At 40.9% G+C, this 27478-nt stretch overlaps 1 protein-coding gene and 1 long non-coding RNA gene across 2 annotated transcripts in view; one reads left to right on the top strand and one right to left on the bottom strand.

Moving 5' to 3' along the window:
* The window catches only part of adamts17 (ADAM metallopeptidase with thrombospondin type 1 motif, 17), a 448852-nt gene that overhangs the window by 59834 nt on the left and 361540 nt on the right, over nucleotides 1-27478 (top strand). The gene's annotated exons all lie outside the window — the stretch shown is intronic.
* LOC117522844 lies at nucleotides 7385-25971 on the bottom strand. Its single transcript, XR_004564350.1, has 3 exons — nucleotides 25873-25971; nucleotides 16547-16548; nucleotides 7385-7396 (listed from the first exon to the last, which is right to left on the bottom strand). It is a non-coding gene; the product is annotated as an uncharacterized LOC117522844 (long non-coding RNA).

Here is a 27478-nt window from a genome sequence, read left to right as displayed (position 1 = left end):
GTTGCTGGTGTCGCTAACTTCACATTTCTCAAAACAGAGTCGCCAATAACCAGAGTTTGATCCTCGGCGGGTGTGTCGTCGAGTGGGGAAAAACGGTTAGAGATGTGAACGGGTTGGCGGTGTACACGGGGCTTCTGTTTAGGGCTACGCTTCCTCCTCACAGTCACCCAATCGGCCTGCTTTCCCGGCTGCTCGGGATCTGCCAGGGGGGAACTAACGGCGGCTAAGCTACCTTGGTCCGCACCGACTACAGGGGCCTGGCTAGCTGTAGAATTTTCCACGGTGCGGAGCCGAGTCTCCAATTCGCCCAGCCTGGCCTCCAAAGCTACGAATAAGCTACACTTATTACAAGTACCATTACTGCTAAAGGAGGCCGAGGAATAACTAAACATTTCACACCCAGAGCAGAAAAGTGCGGGAGAGACAGGAGAAGCCGCCATGCTAAATCGGCTAAGAGCTAGTACCTACGCTAAGCTAGCGAATTCCTAAAAACACGCAAAGTGAATAATGTGTAAATAATTTAGAGGTGATTCAGCAGAAGGAGTGCTTTAGTTAAGGCACGTAAAGATTACACTGGGAAACAAATCGTAATCTAGATAACTAGATCAATCTAACTGTGCAGATTAAACAGCTAACAGATACAGAAAAACACCGCTGTGCTCCGGAACAGGAAGTGATACAATACCGCAGTGAGAGCCAACCACCAGTAGAGGCAAAGGCAATATTTGCATATAATGATGCTGAAAAAAGGTGAAAAAGTCATCACAGACTACTAGAACAAATTTCTTAACACACTTTCATTGTAAAGATAACTATAAAAGTGTGAAATTTCCCCTGTTTTTCATACAATATGATCAAAGGACATAATAAGTGCCCGTAGTCTAAGAATCACCCTTTTAAATTTCACAACCAGAGCTGTCACAAGACATGCTTGTTTAACTTAAAGTCCAAGCACAAACATAGCAGCCTGCTGTCCTTTTGGGTAGAAGCAGATGATGAACCAGTGCTTCGTAACGCTTCGGTAGAACGTGGCTTCAGAGCCAGCCACCGTGCAATGTTCTTGTTGGTAATAAAAATGAAAGCTGGCCAAAGAAAAAAGTCAGAGTGATGTTGGATGTGGCAAGACTGCACCACGTCTCATTTAATTGTTCTTTGGTGTTGAAGCCGCGTCTCCCAGATCATACCAGTGTCATCGTCACACTGTTTTCAGGATGGTTCGAAAAACCCAAGTGGAGAAACTTCTGAGTTCCGAAACCTGAGTCCCCTTGATGAAAACAAAAACACAATTGTCTTCTGGTTGGGTATAAAATGTGATACAAACTATTTGTCATGTGCAGTTGTATGCAAAAGTCTGTTCACCCATGATCATTTTCATGATTTTTCCTTTATAAATCATTGGTTGTTTGGATCAGCAATTTCAGTTAACCCTCTGGGACTATACGACAGCTAAGACCAAGCTTTACTAACTTATAAATAACTTTTGAATGGTATGAGATAGAAACTTACATTTTTTTTTGCTGAAAAGTTAACTCCGGACTTTCGAGCCAGCCATCAGCCATCTTTGTACTCCTCATAGAAGCTGTGTGATGACGTGCGCAATGTGAGCGTCCAATCGGAATTGGTTCAATGTCACATGGTTTTCCAAAATCCATTCGTAGGGCAGATTTACTTCACGTGAAAAGCCAAAGATAGTTTTCAGGAGTGATATGTTACTAGTTGGCCCGTTTGAATAGCCCCCTGGGTGCTCCAATGAGCACATACTATTAGTACATACTCAGTGTGCCCTGTGCCATTACGCACAGCGATCAGTGAAAGCAGGAGCACACGGAGAGCCTCTAATGACAATCTCACATGCTCAAACAAAGAGTGTTTAACTATCAGGATTGCTCCACTAGTTTGCATGTGAATGTTGCTGGATAACTCTGTTGCTTTCTCTGTGTAAAGCACTGTTTACCATATCAATGGACAACAAAAAGCATAGACCATTTTGTATATATTGTTCAAAATGTGCATTTGTGTTTATTTTTTGAACCTTTTTGTTGTACAGCCTTTCACACAAGACCTCAAATTACCTTTATAAAGTGTCAAAACAGTTTAATATAGTTTGCTGTGTGTGGAAAATTATTTTTCGCTTTATTTTTTCCTTGCCTGTTTGATTTATTACACTTATAAAACACAAAAACATGTATATTCTGAAAGCACAGGTTGTCCTGAAAAAAGAGACATAAAACTTGATTGTGGGATGCAGGGAGAGCTGTTAACAGCAATAATAAAACATTTATGCCAGGCGAGTGAACTGTCCAAAAAAATGCCCTCGGACCCCAGAGGGTTAAATATATCCTATAGCAGATAAACTGATATTTGAGAAGTGAATGAAGTTTATAGGATTTACAGAAAGTGTGCAATAATTCTTTAAACAAAATTAGGAATGTGCATACATTTGGGCACAAACAAGAAAAAAAAACAAAAAAAACATCAATATTTAGTAGATCCTCCTTGCAGAAATAACAGTCTCCAAATGCTTCCTATAGCTTCCAGTAAGAGTCTGGATTCTGGTTGAAGGTGCTTTGGACCATTCTTCTTTACAAAACATCTCCAGTTCAGTCAGGTTTATTGGTTTCTGAGCATGGACAGCCCGCTTAAAATCGCACCACAGATTTTCAATAATATTCAGGTCTGGGGACTGAGATGGTCATTCCAGACCATTGTACTTGTACCTCTGCATGAATGCCTTAGTAGATTTTGAGCAGTGTTTAGGGTCATTGTCTTGTTGAAAGCTCCAGCCCCAGTGTAACTTCAACTTTGTCACTGATTCTTGAACATTGTTCTCAAGAATCTGCTGATATTGACTGGAATCCATGTGCCCCTCAACTTTAACAAGATTCCCAGTGCCTGCACTGGCCACACAGCATGATGGAACCACCTCCAAATTTTACTGTAGGTAGCAAGTGTTTTTCTTGGAATGCTGTGTTGTTCTTCAGCCATGCATACCGCCCCTTGTTATGTCCAAATAACTCAATTTTAGTTTCATCAGTCCACAGCACCTATTTCCAAAATGAAGCTGGCTTGTCCAAATGTGCTTTAGCATACCTCAAGTGACTGTTTGTGGTGTGTATGCAGAAAAGGTTTCCTTTGCATTACAGCATCTCTTTGTGCAAAGTGCGCTGTATAGTTGAATGTTGTACAGAGACACTATCTGCAGCAAGATCATATTTTAGGTCTTTTCAGCAGGTCTGTGGGTTGACTGACTGTTCTCACCATCCTTTGCTTCATCTTATCTGAGATTTTTTTTCTTGGCCTGCCACTTCGGGACTTAACTAGTACTGTGCCTGTGGTCTTCCATTTCCTCACAGTGGAAACGGACAGCTGAAATCTCTGAGATAGCTTTTGTATCCTTCCCCTAAACCATGATGTTGAACAATCTTTGTTTTCAGGACCTTTGAGAGAGGTTTAGAGGCTCCCATGTTGCCACTGATTAGAAGAGATGCAAAGATGAGAAACATTTGCAAATGGCCACCTTAAATACCCTTTCTCATAATTGGATTCACCTGTGTAAGGAGGTCAAGAGTCAATGAGCTTACAAAACCAACTGTGTTCCAATAATTAGTGCTAAATGTATTCAAATCAATAAAATGACAAGGGTGCCCAAATTCATGCACCTGCCCAATTTTGTTTAAATAATTATTGCACTTTCTGTAAATACTAGAAACTTCATTTCACTTCTCAAATATCACTGTCTGCTATATGATATATTTAACTGAAATTTCTGATCCAGACAACCAATGATTTATAAAGGAAAATCATGGAAATTATCAGGGGTGCCCAAAGTTTTGCATACAACTGTGTTTACCTTACTTATGTTATTGTGTGCTGCTTTATTCCCACCCCTCCCAATCAGCCAACTTAAACATTGTCGCTTATTTATTGAATGTTATTGTTGGTATTGTTCTGGTCTTAATTTAAAATAAAAGTCTCTCTTTTTGGTCATCTTCCCTGTAGTGTTGAAAATGTTGGCCAGGTATTGCCTTCGCCTCCGGATCCTGCTGAGTTTGCTGGTATCATGACACCCCTGGTCTGTGTGTGTTGCTTGCTTTGTGTGTCTGCATGTAGTAACATCGATGTAACGCTGTGGTGTGTGTTATGTCATATGGGAATATGGTTGCAGCACAGACATTTTAAACATGCTCAGTTTACGACACTGTGGCCTCATCTCTCCATGCCACACACCTGGGTGAAGGACTTGTGTTTCTGTACTATCATGTAGCGTCGTGCAGGCTTTCATCACGTGCTTCTAGAAAGTTTAACTCGTTGTTGCAGCTTTACACTTTATTTGCTTTTGCTACAAGTCTAAAAAAGTCTGTGCATGCCATTGTCCTGAAAATAATTTGAAACATTCCCCAACCTTGTTTGGGGTCTACCGGCCAAATTCAAGCGTCTGGATGTGATTAGAGGCAGATATCTGTCTGTGTCCAGGCCCACAGTGGACAGTTTGTGCAAAAAAAAACAAAAAACTAAGACGTGAGGGAGTTTCCTGCAGAGCATTCGGTCTGGATTATGGTGAGGCACAGACCTGCAGCTGCACGGTACTGAAGGAGGAATCAGAATTTAAACAGTTCCTGCTGGTCTCCCTCAGTGTTCATGCATCACACTTAGGTTAGTTTTTTTTTTTTTTTTACGACTGATATCTGTAAAATAGTATCCGAAGTACTTGCTTGCAGGCTTGCAATAGTGTCTAAACCCCAGACCCAACCCGTCAAAAATGAAACCACTCGGAAAAAGAAAAAACTGCAGTTCCTTGACTGGCCGGAGAGGCGGGCTCCAAAAGTGAGCAGGTTTCCATCCATGTTAAAATGTTGAACTCTGAAGCAGAAATAAACATGCTGGTATAAAAAACTAGAGGCTGACCTGTATGGCTTTTTTTGGGGGGGGGGGGGGATAAGATAATGATATTAGGGGTAAAAATAAATAAATAAACATTTCTATAATATATATATATAAACATGAACTTTATGATAATTAAACAGTTGTGTCAAGGATCAGAGAAGCAACGGTTCAGATCAGATTATTTTTTTGGATCAGCAAAAGCAAAACAAAACTTTCCTTCCATTGTTAAAAATAATGTGACAATCACTGAAAACAAGAAAGTTTTGCATGTGGTCCTGAATGGATTTAGAATACTTTATTGTTGTATTAAATTGCAATATGAACAGTATTTGTGAATTTAAAAAAGTCATTGAAATCACAGCAAGTTAAAAAAAAAGAGAAAAGGAGCAAGCCAGATTTGAATTGGTAACTTCATTTTTTTTCCCCTTTTTTTTTTTTTTTTTTTTAAATGAGACATGCAGATGTCTATATCATCTATGAGAAAGTAATGATGATTTTATTTATCACCCTTTCAGGATAAATCTGTTCATCCTACCCACTAATCAGATTCACTCAGGTCAGATGCTCAGAAAGAGTGGAGAATACTCGTTATTTCCCGGAGCTGTGGTCTTTCAGCCACCTTGGCTGTGCACTCGCTTTGAGAGTAGTGCTCTGGTCAGTGAGCTCACAGCTGCACAGGGAAGAGACAATGGACCCTTCATCCTCAAATCGTTTAACATTAACAAATTCTTTCTGTGGTTGGATCCAGACGTGTGCTGAGCCTGTTCTCTGTAGTGGAACACAAGGCTGTAAGAGACTGTGTGAGTGTGCAGCTACAGTCTGTCTGCGAGGCTACTTTTTATGTGAGAGAGTAGCAGGTGTATTTCCTCCACTCAGACTAATTTTTGTTATGGTTTTTACAAGATCTTGTTGAAACTAGTTTTGCAGGCAGGAAGACAAAATGATAAGGTGCAAAAAAACAAGGTGATTTATTCAGTCTCCAAAAATTCAAATCAGCCTCAAATGTGCACAGTGACTAAACTCCCACAAAAAAATTCAGAGCAACACAAAGCACACTCCAAAACAACCCAAAATGTCACTTAATCAAAACACAGCAATCCTCAAAAAAGACAAATTTTTGTAATATACTCACGAATGAACAAGAACCAAAGTAAACCGCTGGAAACATTAACGATGAACCAGCACTGACTGACAAACAAGGAAGTGCTTAAATAACCCAAGGTGAAATTAACAACAGGTGAGTTGAATCAGGGGAAGGAGGAGGAGCAAGTGCACAGGAGCGGCTGACTGAACAAAATGGAGGACGGTGTATGATGGGGTCAAAGGTCATGTGACAACTAATAACAAAGGTGAGCAGAATCTGCAGGTAAGTGGAACATAATAAAATATACAGAAAAGCAAATCCGGGAGCAAAGGTGCATATAAGGTAACTACAGAAGACAGTGACAAAATAAGTAAACAAGCAGTTCACAAAAATACACTGAAAAGCAAAAGTGCATGTAACTGCAGAAAACTGAGAACAAGAAAACAAGCATCACACTGAAAATTAAACGACCAGAATGAAGTACATAATCAAAACTAGAGAGGAAGTCAAACCAGTGAGGGAGTGTAACAGGACATGAGAACAAGACTGACAGGTGAGGATGCAGGGGTGGAACACAGGGGACCCAGACATGTACAAAGGGACCTACACAAAATAATACTAAAAGGAAATAACTACATATCTACTAAGGGTGTAATGCTACATGTATTTGTATTGAACCGTTTCGGTACGGTACAGGGCTGTGCATGGGTGAGTTTGCGTTGCATGTGTTTACATTCAATGTTGCCAACTTAGCGACTTTCTCACTAAATCTGGTGAGTTTCCAAACCCTCTTGATGACTTATTTTCTCAAAAGCGACTAGCGACAAATCTAGCTACTTTTCCTGGTGTTACCGGAGACTTTTCTGATGTTTGGCGACTGAAAGTGAAAGTCTCTGTCACTGAGCGACAGCGGGTCTCCCCCTCCTCTGCAGCCTGCAGCAGCCTGAAAGCACTGCAGTTATGTAAGTGAAGTGCGCAACGCATCTGCGCATGCGTGGGTCAAACGGGGGCAAAAATTCCAACTACCACCACTCCCATTGAATTTCGTATACAGTAGCATTAGCGGACCGTAAAAGTTAAGGCTTACAGGGATTGTTTCAAAGGCTTTAAGCCTTAAGCGACGCATACGATAATGACAGGGGCTCATTGCGCTGTTTTCAAATGCTCGAACGGAATTTCTAGGCTTGAAAATTGGCTGAAAACACACGACTGCAAAGATGGAAAGAAGAAATGTGGTTGTAAACCTCCGTTCATTTTGCACAATTTCCCCACAGAAAAGAAACATCCAGATGGACGTAAAAGACGGACTAAAATTGTAAGTTTCTTGCACACATTTATTTTGTCAATATCCTGAAACCGTGCCGAATTATGTGGTTGATGACGCCGTTTTCGTGTATCGGCATATGACTGTATGACTGTAATGTCGCGCTATGAATGACGTGATGCATAATATTGTAAAATTGACATGTTCTATAAACAAACTGCATGCATGCACATATTGTATGTCTGTCACCTTATCAAAACAAACGTGACACCAAAGAGGTTGTATGTGAGACCCACCTTCCTTGTAGTCATTACGAAGCCGGTGGAGTAGTGATTTCTCATCCCTGCTTAGAAAATATTCTGCAGTATCCACAGTTTCAGTCTCTGGACTTTGTCTAACCATCCGTCAGTTGCCTTCAAGGGGTCAGAAATTTGCTTGTCTCCAACTATCAACAAGGACTAGTCATTTTAGACAGCAGCGCTCTCTTCCTCCTTTGTCGGCACCAGTGGTAGTTTCTGTAACAATGCAGCACACGCAAGTGCAGCCAGCTCTTCTTTCCATTTCTGTCCACTGCCTTACGTAGTCCTGGTTGTAACAGGCAATCCGCGGAGCTTACAAAAACGCTTTAAATCGTCAACTTTCCAGCGGCTGAAATGATCCAAATCATAGCACTCCTCGCTGCTTTCCGCCATCATAGCATGTGGATTGGTAGCCAAAAAGTGCACCGCGCGGCCCGAGATGTGCACTTCGCTTATTAGGGGCATGGCATCTTTGAGTGACAGCTCATGTAGTGCCACTGAACAGAGTTCAGCGCTCCACTAGCACAGAAATCGTTAGCTGTGGCTGCTTGTTGCTGTGGAAGACCATGTGAACATTTTATTGCAAATGTTTGGGCCTGTTGTGCGGTAAATTTTCTAAGCAGATCATCTCAAGTGTCTGTGCGCCAGTATTTCGTTTGAATGCAATTTTTGTGTGTTAGAGGTGTTAACACGTTTAACTTGATGACGTTAGATCCAGTTAATTTATGGCTACTGAGGAAATAAACCAGTCATAACTTTTAATGCCCACACCCAAACCCCCGTCAGGAGGACCACTGCCCAGTTCCCGTGGTTAACATGTTAGCTCTAGCTTGTTTGGTAACTGAGATGGTAACTGATGATGTGTGTTCAGGCTTCATTTGTCCTACCCAGGTCATGCAGCATGGCGACAGCCAGAGCATCACTTTTTGAGCTCTTCTGGGTCTCATCAGAAAACCTGTGAGTGACGTCTGGCAGGGTCTGTCCAGTCTGTGTATCAGACGTGTGGATGCGGGTCTTCTCTCCATGCTGCCCAGCTGCTGTTTAGAAGCAGCAGAAGAAAGGAAACACACTGTTCCAATAACTGCAACAAAAGAAAAAAGCTGAAGCACTTCATTACCGTTTGCTGCCGTAACGACTTCCAAATTCCAGCTGATGGAACAACTGCACGGTACTGCTGTAATGTGCTGTCAGGGGGCGGGGCCACAGAAGTGCAAAAACACAGGCTCTGCATGCTTTTGTCACTCAGATGCACTGTGTGACCTGAGTGCAACAGCTTTACTGTCACTTTCGAGAGCCAGTGAGCAGCCAGGGATCAATCCCTGAATCCTTCTGGATGGAAATTTGCCCTAAACGTTGTGTTGTTTGTCTTTGTCTACTTGTGGGTTGATATCATGAGTTTTGGGGCTGCTCACCTTCACTTGTTGGCTCAGAGACGTGGAAAAGTTCTCTGTGTTCCTCGTGCACGGTCCTGAACCAGAACAGCTTCGCCCCCAGTACTGAGCCGCAGTCCCAGAGTTACATAACTCCTCAAAAAGACCACCAGCACTTTGAGAACATGTATGAACAAATGGTTTCCATATGTTGAGAAGCTGGGCTCACACACGAGCTGAGAGGGGGACTGTGGGCAGGAAAAGTTGGAGTTCTGTTGAAGCCAACAAACATCCATGGCTGTGTGTGAGGATTCATGGTTTACGTGTCGGCACTCATCACGCCGAGGTTCAACACAGACAAGAAAATATTGTCATAACACAATGACCCAGATAGTATTTTTATATAAAGAGTCGTCATGACTGCAGTAGACTGGCAGCCTGTCCAGGGTGAAACCCGCCTCTCACCCAGTGGCTCGGGGGGACAGTCCCCCTCCCCCGTGACACTTAACTTCATTAAGTGGGTTTAGAAAATGAATAAATTAATCTTTATTGATTGAGTTTAGACTGTGGAAACCACAGGCTCAGACTTGTGGGGACTCTATGCCCTCCAGTCTCAGGCATGGGGGAAAACTGATTGGTAGATGCATCCTAATGCAGATGTTGGACGATTCTCAATTGGTTCACAACTGTCAAAAATCATTTTTATAAATGTCAGTTGCAGGTGCGAACATGGCTGTTCCCACTGTTAATGAGCACTTTTCACATTCATGATGTAAACCTGTGTTTCTGCTTCTACGTGAGTTGTTTGTTGAGCCAGTAATTACCATTTTATTTCATGACTTTTGCCATATGGCTTTGTTACAGTCTCTCTCCGTAAAACCTGGCGGAGACAGATGGCGCGCAGTGCAGCTGCTGAAAGCTACACCGCCTGAGGAATCAAGACCCACCTGTTTTGGACTCTGTGCAACATGCCCCAGAACAAGAAGCACGTAGTGATACATTCTGGGTACATCTGAATGCAGTTTTTACTTACTTAAAAACATAAATAAAACAAACAAGCATAACAGTGAATGCAGATTGATAAAAGACAAAGAAAGAACACAAAAACATTATTTACAGCTACAATTTAAGGCTGAACACCTAAAATCATCTCCAGCAGTATTTCCGTTGTACATTCAGGTGTCTGAGTGCACAGTGTGTACAGTTCATCCTGCTTAAGTCAAAGTTCAGTTCAAAGGAAATCCACGTGCACCTTATGTTTTCTGCAAATTGTCAGCAAATTTTGACCATTATCACAACACACATTCCTATTTTGAATTATTCTGACACAAGGACAAAGTGCATGAGTGCAGCACAGCCAGTGTGCACATAGATGTTCTAGCGATTGATGTGCTGAAGTGGTAATAATCCAAACAATGAGTCACTCTGACATGAGCCCACACACACAGGCGGTGGAAGTGGGGGGGGTGGGGGTGACAACATCTCCCCTGTTTTGTTTTAGAATGTTGAATGTTGTGTTTTAGAATTTTGAATCAGTGAATGAGAACTACACCGGTAAAGTGATTAGGGTGTTAAATAATATATTTGAAGTAAATTCTTGGTGGATTTTTACAAATACTTTGCTTTGAAAGTACTGAGTGAGGAAAAAGAAATACTTATAAAAAAAAGATGAATCAATAATCAAATCACAGCTCGCTGAATCCTAGTTGAATCATCAGGGGTGTAAAGATTACCACTCTACTAGTGGTGGGCACACTGAAAAGTTAACTTTTAAAGCTAAACCGATTATGTGTCGGACGCAGCTCGGAGAACCGACCAGCGTTTGAAGGACCCAGTATGAAATAAGCAGAGCACGGTACAAAGGCTAACTGAATTTAATACATAACAGTGATACATAAAAAACAAAGTGCGGTCTGGCGTGGTGCGCTCCCAGCAGCGCTAACGGTCCGGAGCCAGAAGCTGTTCGGACCCAAGGACCCCGCCGACACCCCCTAGGTGGCCGCAACAAACCGAGTCTGTGAAAGAAGGAACCATTATGTGAGTCCACACTCTACACACAGAGAGAACACTTAAAGGTGTACAAACAGCAAACACTTCCTGGCTTGATTACTAATCAGCTTCCCAACCTGCAGGCATGGAACATCCAGTTCACAAAACTCCACTGCAGTGGAAGCCGATACATGACTAACGTACAGCTCAATATAATAAGGTGTGAGGGACACCACATTTACTGACTGTATAAATGTTAGTCACAAAATCTAACGTACCTCAGGAAGTGTGCTGACGAGCGTGAGACCTCACCCCCTCCTCTTTCACAGACCGTGCATCAAACCTGGACGTTCTCTGCATCCACTGATGATGAGATGGCTCCCGAGACGACGATCTCACCCGTCTAGTCACAAGGTCGAGTCTCTGGCAAATACACACTGTGCACTCCAGTCTTAAATGCCACCATGTTCCAATCCATGCAGATGCACCACAGCTGTGAGTCCTGATGAGCCGCAGGTGATCAGCCTCAGGTGATCAGGGTGAGGTCCTGATAAACTCAGCAACACAGCCACTCAGTTCCAAATGCAAGCCACCTGGAAGGAAAAACAAAAGACAAAAACAAAAAGGCAGCCAGGCCCCCCAGCCATACAACACCGATAAACCCCTAAAAAAAATTTAGTGGAAGTATAACTTTTAGTATTGACTCCAGTACACTGGCAGCTACTGACACTTCTGAATAAATTCAAAGGTAATCACAAACAACAACGAGCCAGCGCCTCTGTCTTAGATCAGCCTTCTCTCAGCAAAAGTGAGCAAATGAGACCTGGTAACCAGAAAGAAAAAAGATAATTTATTTTCACAGTCATACATATCACAGGAGTCATGCACAGCAAGACCATTTTGACTTATGGTTACATTTTTAAACAAACTAATTCTGGACAAGTTATTGAAATTGTCACCTCTGTCATTTTACAAAGTGAAAATATCAGCTATATGTTTTAGTTTTAAAGTAATGCACTAATTTGGAAGATTTTAGCATTTATAGACACACATGCCGAAAGGCATTATGGGAAAATTAGTTTCCTGTCATCATTGGCTGGTCGGTTTATATCTAAAAGACAACACACAAGTTACTGTAATGTGTGTGTTGGTTTTTACAAATAAATCTGTATTTGTAAATATAGAATTTTTTATTTGTAAAAAAAAATGGCAATTTGAAAACTGAAAATTCTGTAAGTGATTTAGCACTTACAGCGAATGTGTGGCAATTGGTATTCACACTGCTATGAACGCTGCCATCTACTGGATGGCAGTTATGGGAACTAAGTTTAGCGGAACCCAATTGATCTGCTGATGGTTTTCAACGTTAGCTGAAAAGCTAATCAGCTAACAGAAAAGTTACTTTGCTAATTAGTGGTTAGCGGATAAGGGGAACTGTGCCCACCACTGTACAGTCTGTTAACCTGGAGGTGCAGCAAACAGCACTCTTTCACAGCAAGAAGGTTGTAGGCTTGAAGAATGCTGGGGGCGGGGCCTGTTGTGTTTGTGTACATACATGCCTGCGTGTACTCAAGAATGTACACAAAGTAAGGAAGTGAGTGATGGTTGACTTTGTGGGTTTGATGCACCATGATATAAATGCACAGGTACATGTACGGTATGCACAATAAGTATTGAACACGTCACCATTTTTCAGTAAATATATTTCTAAAAGTACTATTAACATGACATTTTCACCAGATGTCAGTAACAACCCAAATAGTCCACACATAAAAATAAATCAAAACAGATAAGTACAGACACTAAATGTTGTGCAATAAACTTTAAATGAGATTCAACATGCTTTTTCTTAAGCAGTCTTGTGTGGTGAGCATGCATACAGGCCATGGTGGTTGAGTGCATGATTTATTGTCTTCTTTGAAACAGTTGTGCCTGCTAATTCCAGGTCCTTCTGAAGCTCTCCACAAGTGGTCTTTGGCTCTTGGACAACACTTATAACAACAACACTGATAATTATTTTCAGACCTCTGTCAGAAATCTTGGGAGGCGCACCTGGTCATGGCTGGTTTATGGTGAAATGTTCTTTCCACTTTCAGATTATGACCCCAACAGCGCTCACTGGAACATTTAGAGGTTTACACCCCTATTCCACAGGACATGTTTTATTATGATGCCCCACTTGAGCTGGGTATCTATTCAAACTTCAAGAATCTATTTGATTCTGATTCTTAAGATTCAGAATTATTTTGATTTTATTCAATTCAATTCTGTCTGATCTGATATCAATTGGGGCTAGTGTTATTAAAAACATTTTTTGAGCTGTTACCTGATTGTCTAGTTATGCAACATATTAATACTACGCAAAATTTGGCCTTCAAAATGCAGGCAATAGTGTCAGTTATAAATTTAAAAATTTCCTGAGGGGCAATGGCCCTGGTTTCCTCAACAAAACTCGCGCCTGCAGCGTGCCGTGCAGCGAACGCTGCAGGAGAACATTTCCCATAGCTGCACAGCGAGCGCTGGGGAAAAGTTCTTCTGAGTTCTGCAGCAGGAGAATATGGCTATGGGAGAAGTTCTCCCACTGTCCACACCAGAGAACCTTCGTGCGCTGTCCCACAGAAAAGTCACGTTATGAGGAACGAAAAAAAAGAAAACTGTGAATTAAACAGCGGATGATTTTATTTTCTTGCCCGCAACAATAGACAAGTGTCCTGGTAGTCCATGGGTTAAAGTTCTCCGTCACCACGACGGATTTCCCTCATTTGGAAAATTTAACCACACATACGCGTGCGCATGTGGTGTCATGCATGTTTTGGGGCCGAACTATGATAGTCTCACTGTCAAAGCAACATCCCATTCTGTGCTAATCAAAGCAGCAATGTCAGCGTGTATGGCGCTGCACTGAGGAGGAAGGGACTGTGTGAATTTTCACTCCTCTCCGCTCTGTTTACTGCTTGTCATGTGCCACGGTCTTTCTCCTCCCTGTCTTCGTTAGAACATTGGCAGACCTTTCCCAAGTAGAGTGGGTGTGTGGCTTTGCTTTGAACCAATGAAGCATTGAGCCGACTCACTGTTTCGATGGTTTGTTGTATTTTTTGGCTTTATCTTAATTTTCCCCCGCTAAAACCCTAAAGAGCATATGTCTGTGAGTAATATTTACCTTTTTTATATTAAACCGACCTGTTATGGTCTTCTGAAACAGTTGGATATATTTTATAACTTAAAAACGGGACAGATGCTAACGTGTTAACATGTCTATCGCGTTTTCAATGTTAAAGTTAGCATTAAGCTGTTCACATCTCAGCGCAGTTTGTGCATTTGTTTTCTGTATAATAAATAATTAATGGCTTAGCCTTTGTTGTCGTAAGAGTCAAATGTATTACGAATTGTAATTTTTTTATTTATCTATTAATAATAATAGCAACAACAACAAAAGTAAAAATAACTAATATTGCTACAATACAATTTTTGAGAAACAGACAAAAAGAACCTGATAAAACAAAACAGAAAATATTAAACCAACTAACAATGAACATAAATAAATAAATATAGAAATAACTGTTTCCTGTGAACACCTAGTGACTCTTAAAGTGGATATGACACTTAAAGACAACATAGTCTTATTACATGTAACAAAGGTTATATAATTCGGTCAACCTAAGCGTTTTGGGAAAATGGATGCAGTTCTCCCATTACATATAACATTTGAACGTCCCGCCACTGAAAAATGTGCACGCTCCGTGACAAGCTTCCCGCTAAGCAGCAAGCCTATAATACGTCACTACATGTAGACCATATCGGCTCGCGCACCTGGCGGCCGTTGTTTACACTTTTTTTAGTGGCAGAAACTTTGATTAAACACAGCTGTCAGGGACTTGTTTGTTGATATGCCTGACCAGTGTGTCGCAGCATATTGCACAAACACAAGGGCGAAAGGTTTTAGCCTTTTCAAGTCCAGGCAGATTGATTGAAAGCCACAGTGTTGTGTGATGCACGAAATGTCCGGCTGCCGCTCACTCCGCTCGCACACCCACATTTGCTCCCAACAGCAGACACTTTCCTCTACCATCTCCATGTTCTCGCACCGCCCGCAGGAACACCTAAAATGTCAACCCCAAATAATATGTTCACAACAATCTTGAAATGGTCAAGGAACCTACGTAGTAAACACGGCGGCGGCATGTTCAGTGTTGTTTTCGGCGATCTTTTTCGAAACCTTCACCATTTATTTCCTATTCTTTCATGAAAATAACGTAACTAAACATGGATGAATGCAATGCCAGGCACAAGAAAACTGCAAAAACGTGAAGGTAATGACAGTGGTCCACAAGTAATAGCTACACTGTCACGGCTCCGGAACAATAACAAAGGCAGTAAACAGCCGCTTGAATTGAAAATGCTATACAGTAATTAGAGTGTTATAAACAGCAGCAACAAAAATCAAAGCCTCCCTTACCATTCCATATTCTGCAGCCTTTCAGAATCCATCGGAATTGGCACATCTCTTGCCTCTGCTTTGGCTCCACCATAAACACCGCCGGCGTTATTTTTGCTGCCAGAATGCTCCTGTTTGAATGTTCGTCCGAAAGATACGGCTCCAATCTGTAGGGTCTAATCACTGCTGCGTCATCCTCAGGATCCGAGAAATAATCCACACTTGAAGAGGATTCACAAAAGTTCTTGATCTCGTCACTGTCCATGCTGAGGTCCATCTGTTCCTGTTGTTAATCTAACAGACAAAGACGGGACTCTACATTCTGTGACGTCACGGCATCATGTGACCCCTGATGGAACGCTACCAGCTCGCTTTCCAAGAAACACACTTTTGAGAAACTGTACAAACTTTATTTCTCAGTGATAATAATTAAAACCACTTTCAACTTACTATACTGCATGTATATTTTGACATTTATATCAGTTTTACCTAATTTTTTAGGTGTCATATCCACTTTAAACCTCCACTTCATCCCTGTTTTATTTAAGTTTAATGACAATGTGTTTTGGTCAAACCACATCTAAGCTGTGTTTTTACACAAGAAAAAAATAAAATGCAGTAAACTGCACATTTTTGTCTTTTTTCATGAAAATAACTTAATAAAGATCACATATTACACTTTAGTCAGTGTAATCAGTGTTGCCACAGTTACTTTTAAAAAGTAATCCAATTACTGATTACTGATTACTCCTTGAAAAAGTAACCTAGTTACTTTACTGATTACTCAATTGGAAAAGTAACTAAGTTAGATTACTAGTTACTTTTTTAGTTACTTTTCCCAGCTGCCGACAACAACCCTCTGCCACCTCAACATGACAATGATACTTGTTTTGCCAAAACTCACTTTATAGTCACCCTTTCTTGACTTCAATGAAAATAAATACTTGTTTTATAAAAAGTAAAATAAAGACCTCTTTCTTGACCTCATATTTAACTGTTGACAGCACTGTAACAGTAAAACTTGCAATTTCTAACCTACATTGTTTATAAATGTAACTATTAAATTCTAACATTTTTCTAACATTTAAATTCTCTCTAAACATTTTACTTGTTGAAATTATTAATATTTTAAGTAGTATTAGTAGTTGTAGTAAAAAAACGGCTTCAAAACTGGATCTTTAATCTAAGGGTGTTGTGGGGGGAGGCACATCCCTGCAACACGCCTCCATTCCATCTGGATTCGCCCCTGCTTTGGCGTTTGAGCACAAAGAATGGATAACATTTATTTATGCAGAAAACATGACCAGGTTTACAGGTAAGAAAGTTTTATTGAGTTTTCACATCATGTGGTCCTCAGAAAGAGAGTTTAGGTGCATTTGAGTGGAAAACAGTATTAGTTGTTGACGCGTCACGGAGGATCAGCTGTTTTTAGCAGCAGATACGGAGCGGCTCGGAGAAAAAAAAAGCATAAAAATGTCTTTGTAAAGCTCAGTGCAGGTGTGCTGTTGTCACCGTGCTGTAAGAGGTGAGGACGAGTCGTAGCTGTTGCAGAAAACCGCGGATGAAAAGCTCACAGCTCGCTTAAACCCCGACCTCCTGCCCACGGACCAAGTTTAATGCTGCTGTCGACCCACAATGCAAAAATAATAGTAACACACAGTGACTTGGAGAAGTAACTTTAATCTGATTACTGATTTGGAAAGATTAACGCATTAGATTACTCGTTACTAAAAAAAGTGGTCAGAGTAGAGTAACGCGTTACTGGCATCACTGGCTGTAATATGTTGTCAGTGGTTGAGATAGTAGCTGTAGGCATCTAAAAATGCTCATAATCGAGTGAATCCTGATGGAAATCTCTCTGTGTTGTGTCGGTGATGTATGTATGTGCAAAATAAAACAAAACACTACTCCAGGTATGTTTTTGACGAGAATATAACATAACTTTATTACAAACTCAAATGTTGATGTTGCTTGACAAAGGCCTTTTAATAATAACTCACTTAAACAAATAATGGCAAAACTCACATGTAAGTAAAAACAAACAACAAAAAAAGGTTAATCGATTACTAAAATAATCGTTATTTTTACGAGTGAGAGCATTTTACCGATTAAATGTGAATACGCCAGTTTTGAGTTTCTGAGTGCGCATGTGTTTTCAAAACTGGTGACAGCGTTACTTTGTGCACAACAGAACAACGTTGTCAGTTGCTTTAGGCCCTAATTTTGTATTTTATTGACTGTATAGCCAGTGACACAGCACCCATTTGGTGCATTCACCGAATTAGAACAAATCAAAATACTACAGAAGACAAAGAATTTTTACTTGATAGTGTGAAGTGAGTTTTCTTTGTTCAGAGGACTTCATACCCATTAAAATTCACTAGAATATACAAAATTTGACTTGCTCTTCAAAACAATTTCTGGGGGAGATCCCCCAAACCCCCCATAATCAATACTGTGTTTTTACTTCACAGATTGAAGTGAGTTTTATTTGTTTCAGAGGGCTTCATACCTGTTAAAATTCACCAGAATACACAAAATTTGACTTGCTCTTTAAAAAAATGTTCTGGGGGGGGGGCACCCCCAGACCCCCCATAATCAATACTGTGTTTTTACTTCACAGATTGAAGTGAGTTTTATTTGTTTCAGAGGGCTTCATACCTGTTAAAATTCACCAGAATACACAAAATTTGACTTGCTCTTTAAAAAAATGTTCTGGGGGGGGGGCACCCCCAGACACCCCAGAATCAAGACTATACCCCACCCCCGCCACCCTTTTATATACCTTATGTTCAAGTTTTGCATTCTTTTTATACTTGGTCTGTCTCTCCTTAGAGGCTATTTAGAATAGATTTGTATACTGTATAATGGGTTTGTTGTATTTATTGAGGAAAAAAGTGTGTGTGCCCCCACTACGCCACATTTTAGGGAATTGCTGGCATTGATTTTTGCCATGAAAAAATTTCAGTCAGATGAAAATTTATTGCTTTAACCCATGTGGTAGTCATGATTGACATCTTTACATGGCTTTGACAGAGGTTTATTAATAAATTGTGGACTCGCTGCTTCTAAAAAAGAACCGGTGCATCCGCAGTCATTGTGGAGAAATGATAATTTTTCCATTTGAAACAGTGTAATGGCTCAACTGCAGCAGGCACACTGTTATAATGCTGGCAAGAAGTGCATACATATATACTCCTAACCATGCTTCACGGTTAGGATGGTTTTCTTGGGGTTGTTGTCATCCTCTAAACATGGTAAGTGAAGTTGATTCCAAAAAGCTCTATTCTGGTCTCATCTGACCACATGACCTTCTCCCATGCCTCCTCTGGATCATCCAGATGGTCACTGGTGAACTTCAAACGGGCCTGGACATGTGCTGGCTTGAGCAGGGAGACCTTGCTGCCCTGCAGGATTTTAAACCATGACAGCATCATGTGTTACTCATGTAATCTTTGTGATTGTGGTCCCAGCTCTCGTCAGGTCATTGACCAGGTCCTCCTGTGTAGTTCTGAGCTTTCTCAGAATCATCCTTACCCCACAAAGTGAGATCTTGCCTGGAATCCCAGACCGAGGGAGATTGAAAGTCATCTTGTGTTACTTCCACTTTCTAATAAATAATCATAACAGTTTTCTTCTACCAAGCTGCTTGCCTGTTGTCCTATAGTACATCCCAGCCTTGTGCAGGTCTACAGTTTTGTCCCTGGTGTCCTTAGACAGCTCTTTGGTCTTGGCTATGGTGGACAGTTTGGAGTGTGATTGATTGTGTGAACAGGTGTCTTTTATACAGGTAACAAGTTCAAACAGGTGCAATTAATACAGGTAAAGAGTGCAGAATAAGAGGGCTTCTTAAAGAAAAATTAACAGGTCTGTGTGAGCCAGAATTCTTGCTGGTTGGTAGGTGTTCAAATACTTATTTGCAGCAATAACATACAAATAAATTATAAAAAAAATCGTACATTGTGATTTCCGGATTTTTTTTTTTTTTTTTAGATTATGTCTCTCACAGTGGACATGTACCTAGATGAAAATTTCAGAGCCCTCCATGATTTCTAAGTGGGAGAACTTGCAAAATCGCAGGGTGTTCAAATGCTTATTTTCCTCACTCTGTGTGTGTGTGTGTGTGTGTGTGTATATATATATATATATATATATATATATATATATATATATATATATATATATATATATATATATATATATAAAATTGATCTTTGAATGTATGAATCAATCTGTGGAATTAAATTGAGAATCGATTTAATTGATCCTTTCAACCCAGCACTATCCCCCATGATCCAGAAACTGTTTACTCCATCTTGCCTCCCAACAGGCTGGCTTATGAAGGGTGGACCTCATTTTGGATGGCTGACTTATAAAGTGCATACCTGGCAACCCCAACAAATTCTGCTTCAATTTTTTACCCTGATGGAGCACAATCAACCAAGTTTCAAGATGTAGTCACTAGGACTACCCCATTTAAAGATGTTTTAACATGATTGAAGCTGCTAAGACTACAGACGGTTGGAAATTACCACGCGCTGGCGATGATTTGATGAATCAGGATGAAATTTTTGAACAGCTCGAAATTTTCACCCCGAATTCTAATCTGGTGCAGATGATGGCCACGCCGCACTCCTCACCTTCCACGTTTGTGAAAGAAAGAAAAACATCAACAACAACCCATCAAATTAAGAACCACACAATACAGTGATAGCTCCATGTGATGTTCTGCTGGATCTAAAATACATTAGTCTGGTTATCACATGTTGGGGTGCGTTTCTGTATTGCAAGAAGAAGCAACAGTGGCTTCAGTAGTTGTGTTCTGTCTCTTGTCCCTGTCTGGGGTCCTGTTTGTTGCTGTTTTTGGTCACCTTTCTTTTGTTTGATACTTTAGCCATTTTTCAGGTCTGCTGTGGCTTCCTGGCTCTTCTTAGATGTTGAGTATCTTATTTAAGGTTTTAGTTCTAGTCACCCTGGGTTCCTTGTTGGTTGATGTTTCACTGTATTTGTCACTATGTCAGTGTGTTTGTGGGCGTGACCCTGTCAGTTTGTGTTCCTCACAGTTGTTTCTCATTCCAATTACAGCACCTGTCTCTCGTCTGCACATTTCTATGTCACTATGTAAATTGCTCACTGTTTTGATTTGGCTGCTGGATTATTTTCTCACATGCCTTCTTCCCGTGATGTCGTCCCTTGTCTTGTTCCTGGCTCCTGTTGTTGTTGTTGTTCCCCTTCTTGACACAGACCTTCAATTCACAGTTTGGACTGCACCCCTTCTTTGGACAGCTTCCACTAATCTTTTGGTGATAAAGCACCATTTCTTTATTCCATTGTGAGGCTGTTTGGTCTGCATTTGGGATTCAGTGAAGCCTATAATCATAACATTAGTGGCCAAAAGGACCTGAACAAGCCCCAATCTTTACACTCTGCTAGCTGTGCTTTATGATCTATTATTTCAAAGAAAACTAAAAGCGCTAAATGATATTCAGTGATGACAACATGACCTGAATAAGACAGGTACCAGTGGCAGCTGCCAATATTTTCTTCTTCTTCTTGGAGGAATTGGGGTTTGCTTCAATGTGCACACTTCAGGAAAATTAAAAAAACAAGAACATGCGAGGTGGCTCTTGGTGCACATAGTGGGTTCATGTGAGACATCATGATGATGCGGATCATTTTGAGATCGAGTAGGCTGCCAGCTGGTGGCATCACGTGATGACACTGAAAATCTGATTCATAATTACTGTTAGATTTCTCTCTCTCACACACACACACACGCACCTGCACTCATGTCCTCCTGGTTTTTGGCTGTGAAGAGGCTTGACTTAAGTTTATTTATTTATTTTTATCCCTGTCTGGTTACAGCTTGTCTGCATTCTTATAAAAATAATTTTGTTTCTTGATTTGCACGAGATTTCTGGGCTCTGCTTGTTTTTATTTTTTGTGTCAGTGGTCTTTAAATTAATGTATTTGATTTGTCACCGACTTCTGGCTGATCTGTATGGATACAGTGTTGACAGTTTATCAAAACAAAAGGTAAAATATGAATTTCCAAATGTATCTTTTAGTTTCAGACTGAACTGGAACATGGATCACCATGTCTGGACTCCGATGTCCGGTGTAACACTTTTCTTGATATGCCTGGTTATTGCCTTCACCTTAGTGCCAGGTCCATGTCTGGTGTTGTAAATGGAGCCCCTAGTGGTCAAACATGAGACTGACATGCTGAAGTGCCAGATTAAGAAATACTTTCTGGGGATACTTGTGTTGACTGAGTATTTTTTATTTTTTTGTCTGTCCCTCTGTCTCGTGTCTTCCCTCTTTCCTCTTTTTTCCTCTCTGTCCTTCACTGTAATCACTTTTCCTTTTCTTTTTCATGTTTCTCTTCTTTGCTCCACCTCTGGTTGGTGAACACCAAAGCTTCCATTTCCTCCAAAGCCACATGGTCCCTGGAGACCGAGGCAGACTTTATGTCCATTAAAATCATCTCCAAATCTCAACAAAGTTCCTGCCCAAAACACACACACACACACACACACACACACACACACACACACACACACACACACACACACACACACACACACACACACACACAATGCATGTTTCCATGCGTTCACTGCATTCCCTGACCTTTACCTGGAAACCAATCCTTTATGCCATGCCCATGTTTTTCAGAGCAAGGGTAACTTCATAATGCCACGGAGACGCACACACTCTGCAGGCAGCGTGGGCAGAAACTTCAGCACAGATTGTGTGGCTGATCGTGGTGCACCAGCTATTTTGGTTCACAGAAGTAGAAGCGTTACGTGTGCACAGGAACTGGGACATAACTCAGCATGAGGTGATTCATGATTACTTTCTGCCAGATGTCTTGTGTGTCCTTTGGAACAGCTGTGCCAGTCAGACGGAGAAAAATGCATCGTTTCTCCAAATGCACAGAGCAACGGTGACTTTTATTTTTTAAGTCCCTCACTCACGGTGAGGCGTCAGCTGTGGATTTTATTCTGCATCAAAGTGATGACATGGAACAGTTACAGGCAGGACCACAAGTATTTGGACAGTGACACTTTTTTTTTTTCTCTGTCTATGCACTAGCTCAGTGGCACTGAAATGAAACAGTGGAGATGTTTAACAAAAATATTTGTATAATAGTGGTGGTATTTTATAAGTCCATAAGTATATGGACACTGGTTAGTTATCCAGGGCTTTTCTAGCTCAAAGTAAAGCTGAGATGGGAGCACGCCACAAACATTTTTTTCTTGCTGTCATTATGGGGTGTTATGAGTAGAATTTTGAGGGAGGAAAAAAGAATTTCATCAATTTCGGTATAAGGCTGTAACATAACAAAATGTGGAAAAGGTGAAGCGCTGTGAATACTTTCCGGATGCACCGTAAGTGCTCATTGACTTGGAATTATTCTATATAGATACAACCCCAATTCCAGTGAAGTTGGGACGTTGTGTGAAATGTAAATAAAAACAGAATACAATGATTTGCAAATCCTGTTCAACCTATATTCAATTGAATACACCACAAAGACAAGATATTTAATGTTCAAACTGATAGACTTTTTTGTTTTTGTGCAAATATTTGGTCGTTGTTGAAATAGATGCCTGCAACACATCTCAAAAAAGCTGTGACAGGGGCAACAAAAGACTGGTAAAGTTGATGAATGCTCAAAGAACACCTGTTTGGAACATTCCACAGGTGAACAGGTTAATTGGAAACAGGTGAGTGTCATGATTGGGTATAAAAGGAGCATCCCCAAAAGGTTCAGCTGTTCACAAGCAGAGTTGGGGTGAGGATCACCACTTTGTGAACAACTGTGTGAAAAAAACAGTCCAACAGTTTAAGAACAATGTTTCTCAATGTTCAGTTGCAAGGAATTTAGGGATTCCATCATCTACAGTCCATAATATAATCAATAGATTCAGACAATCTGGAGAATTTTCTACACGTAAGCAGCAAGGCCGAAAACCAACATTGAATGCCTATGACCTTTGATCCCTCAGGTGACACTGCATTAAAATCCAACATCATTGTATAAAGGATCTTAACGCGTGGGCTCAGGAACACTTCAGAAAACCGTTGTCAGTTAACACAGTTCGTTGCTACATCTACAAGAGCAAGTTAAAACTCTACCATGCAAAGCGAAAGCCATAGATCAACAACATCCAGAAATTCCTCCCCTTCCTAAGGGCCCGAGCTCATTTGCAATGGACAGACACAAAGTGGAAAAGTGTGTTGTGGTCTGATGAGTCCACATTTCAAATTGTTTTTGGAAATCATGGACGTTGTGTCCTCCAGACAAAAGAGGAAAAAGACCATCCAGATTGTAATCAGCGCAAAGTTCAAAAGCCAGCATCTGTGATAGTATGGAGGTGTGTTAGTGCCCATGGCATGGGCAACTTACACATCTGTGATGGCTCCATCCAGGTTTTGGAGCAACACATGCTGCCATCCAAGCAACGTCTTTTTCAGGGACGTCCCTGCTTATTTCAGCAAGACAGTGCCAAGCCACATTCTGCACATGTTACAACAGCATGGCTTCATAGTAAAAGAGTGCGGGTACTAGACTGGCCTGCCTGCAGTCCAGACCTGTCGCCCGTTGAAAATGTGTAGCGCATTATGAAGCGTAAAATATGACAACGGAGACCCTGGACTTTTGAGCAACTGAAGTCGTACATCAAGCAAGAATGAGAAAGAATTCCACGTACAAAGCTTCAACAATTAGTGTCCTCAGTTCCCAAACGCTTATTGAGTGTTGTTAGAAGGAAAGGTGATGTGACACAGTGGTAAACATACCACTGTCCCAGCTTTTTTGAAGCGTGATAAATAATCTTTATTTAAGTGTCCTGGATACAATAATGCCCAGCCTCCATGGGCTTATAAGACACTTCCAACACAAGTGAATATATACATACAACCATTTCATACACGTAGGTACAGCTGTCTCCACCGTAGCTGCCATGCTTTCACCAAAAAATTACCCAAAGCAAACACTTCTTCTTCAAATCTCTTCACTTAGCCAACAAGGGCAAGACACCAGCTCTCAATTGGGCACAAAGCGATCTTTGACATTTCTTCAGATTGGATACAACATGTAGCTCAGTGCCATACTCCTCTTTAAACTGAACATAATTTCTTGGCTTGGGTTTTCTCCAAATGTCCACCTCCCACTGTTCTTGACATTTAATTGCCAGTTTCTGTTTCATAATATTTAAATTACACTGTAAATTATTCATAAAATATGTACTTAACCCAGTACTAGAAAAACTTGAAGAGACTTCCCTTATCCTCTAATGCTTGTGCATTCTGCTCCAATTACAAATCTTTCTAGTAAGCCTTTTCACTGGCAGTTGGGTTAGGCGGTTCCACAATCTAACCACTTAGCATCTCTACTTTGTTAAGCAGCTGTCCCATCCCATATCCCCTTCGATAGCTAACTTGGTAGTGTACTTGTGCACTCCAAGGAAGCATGCTGAAGCTTGCTGAATTGAGCACTGTGGTGCAACATTTGAAACCGTCTGATTGTCCCTTAGATGGCATCCCTTCCAATGGGATTCTTCAAGCTCATGTGTTTGACACTGTTGGGTCTCACCTGCTCAAGGTCTTAAATGTTTTTTGTCTTCTGGTTGTGTCCCGGCTGCCTTCAAGCATGCTGCTGTGCAGCCTCTCTTCAAGAAGCATAATCTTCACCCTGCAATCTTGTCTAGTTATAGGTCCATATCGAAGCCGTCTTTTTTTTTTTATCGAGAATTCTTGAAAGACTTATTTATGCTCAACTGCAGGCTTACCTTGATGGTAAAGGTATTTTAGAAAAATTCCAATCTGGCTTTAAAGCATTGCACATCATGGAAACTGCCCTTTTAAGAGTTTCTAATCTTCTTTTTACAGTTGATTTAGGCCAGTCTGCAGTGCCTGTGCTTCTAGACTTGTCTGCTACCTTTGATATGGTCGACCACTAAATTTTAATTTCTCACCTTCAACAGTTTATGGGTATCAAAGGCACAGCTCTATGTTGGTTCAAGTCTTATTTGGAAAATAGGACCTTTATATCTGGGGCCTTACTCTTCTGGTTCAGTTCCTCTGACCTGTGGAGTTCCCCAAGGTTTGGTCCTGGGCCTGGTTTTGTTCTCATTATATATTTTGCCTCTCTGTAATATTTAAAAAAATACAGTATTACCTTCCACTGCTTTGCAGATGACCTGCAGATTTTTCTGCCCCTCAAATCAGGCAGCACAGTGACTTTGCTGGCTTGTCTGCAGCAATTTGAAGAATTGGCTGGCTCAATATTTTTTTAAACTGAATGAAGACAAAACCGAAGTTATGTTCGTTTGCAATTCCTCATCATCCACTGATTGTTTTGTTGGCTTCTCTGCACCTTTCTCCCACTTCTAATAGACAGCTCATTTAATTTGGACAAACAGAGCAATGCTGTGGTTAAAGGTAGCTTTTTCAACTGCAAGTCCTTAGCAAGGTGAAACCTTACCTCCCCTTAAAGGATTTTGAGCGTGTTGTCCACACATTTATCACATTGCAACTTGATTACTGCAACTCGCTGTACTGTGGAGTAGACCAATCCTCCCTTAGCCGCTTACAGCTTGTGCAGAATTCTGCTGCTCCCTTGCTGATGGGCATCAGGCGCAGTGAAAATATCACGCCTGTTCTGTCAACTCTGCACTGTCTCCCAGTCAGCTATCGTATTGATTTCAAAATTACTCTCCTCTAATCTTGCCCTTACTACCGACAAAATAACAAAAATATGATCAATACAGGCCCTATTTTTCCTGAAGCCATTCTGCTCATCTCTCAGTACCTTCTTGAACTCCAGAAAATCAATGAGTCTCTTATTCAGAATACCAGAGTATAATTTATAAACTGTACTGAGTAAGCTAATTCCCCTGCAATTTAGAGGGACTCTGGGATCAGCATTTGCTAATTTACGTATAGGTATAATAATTAACTTGCCCCACACAGAAGGCGTGATGCCAATATTGAAACAAATTTGACAAAGAGAATGTAACACAGACTGCAAATGAGGTGATTTGAGCACTTCATTCGTAAGATCCTCCACTCCGGCTGCTTTTCTAGGCCTAGCCCTATCAATAGCCTCCTGAACCTCCTCCAAGGTGATTATGTTATTAAGAGACTGACCGTAATCTTTGGACCTATTACACATTCTATTCTCCATATCACACTTTAACTTACAAATATCCTGAAAAAAATTGCTCATCAAACATAGAGAGACTACAAGAAGCATACAGGCTACTATAATCATTTCCCACCTTTTTAGTATCTGGCCAATTTCAAATGAGGAATCACCATTTTTTTCTAAGATAATTTCCATTGGTATGGTCTTCATTCATTCGTATGAGGCCCAAATTTATTTATTTCTCTCCAGAAAACTGTGGGTTACTAAAATGGGCTTGTTCTGTTTGCAAATCGTGTCCCCTTCTAAAACGTCTTAAGAACTTAAGACTTTTTTCAAAAATACATTGGCAATATATATCTAATGAATATATCTATCTATCTATGTATCGATCTATTGATAGATCCATGCATAAAAAAATCCATGCATACGGAAGGGAATCTGCATCACTCTCTAAGATACAGTCACCTACAGGGTGTGGTGGTCTTCATGGATGTGATGATTTACCCAAATTGACCCAGATTGACCCAAAGTGGCTCCATCGATGGACCAAATATGACTAAATGAAGTATTTTTATTTATTTTTGGAAATGTGCTCCATTCTCAAAACGGTACATTAAAAGTAAACGTCACTCACCTTTGCAGACGTACACCAGGACACATTGCTGCCTGCCTCGTCAAAGCTCTTAACATCAGATATCAAAGAGTCTGTTGTATGCCCCCCCCCCCCCAAAAAAAAAAAATTGCCAGTACTCACAAACATACCTTGTTCATTGTTTCAGCATTCTGAAGAGACAGCGAGACGGAGGGAGGGAGGGACGGAGAGCACTTCTTGTACTGTTTTAAGAACGGAGCGCATTTCCGAAAATAAATAAAAGTACTTCATTTAGTCATATATGGGTCATTCTGGGTCAGTTTGGGTCCGTCGTTGAAGTCAGTTTTGGTCAGTTTGGGTCCGTCGTTGAAGTCAGTTTGGGTCAGTTTGGGTCCGTCCTTGG

The sequence above is a fragment of the Thalassophryne amazonica genome, chromosome 2 (genome assembly GCF_902500255.1).
Source record: "Thalassophryne amazonica chromosome 2, fThaAma1.1, whole genome shotgun sequence".
In the NCBI taxonomy this organism is placed as follows: domain Eukaryota; kingdom Metazoa; phylum Chordata; class Actinopteri; order Batrachoidiformes; family Batrachoididae; genus Thalassophryne; species Thalassophryne amazonica.
The sequence above is the reverse complement of the archived record's forward strand: the minus strand, read 5'-3'. Positions and strand labels throughout refer to the sequence as shown.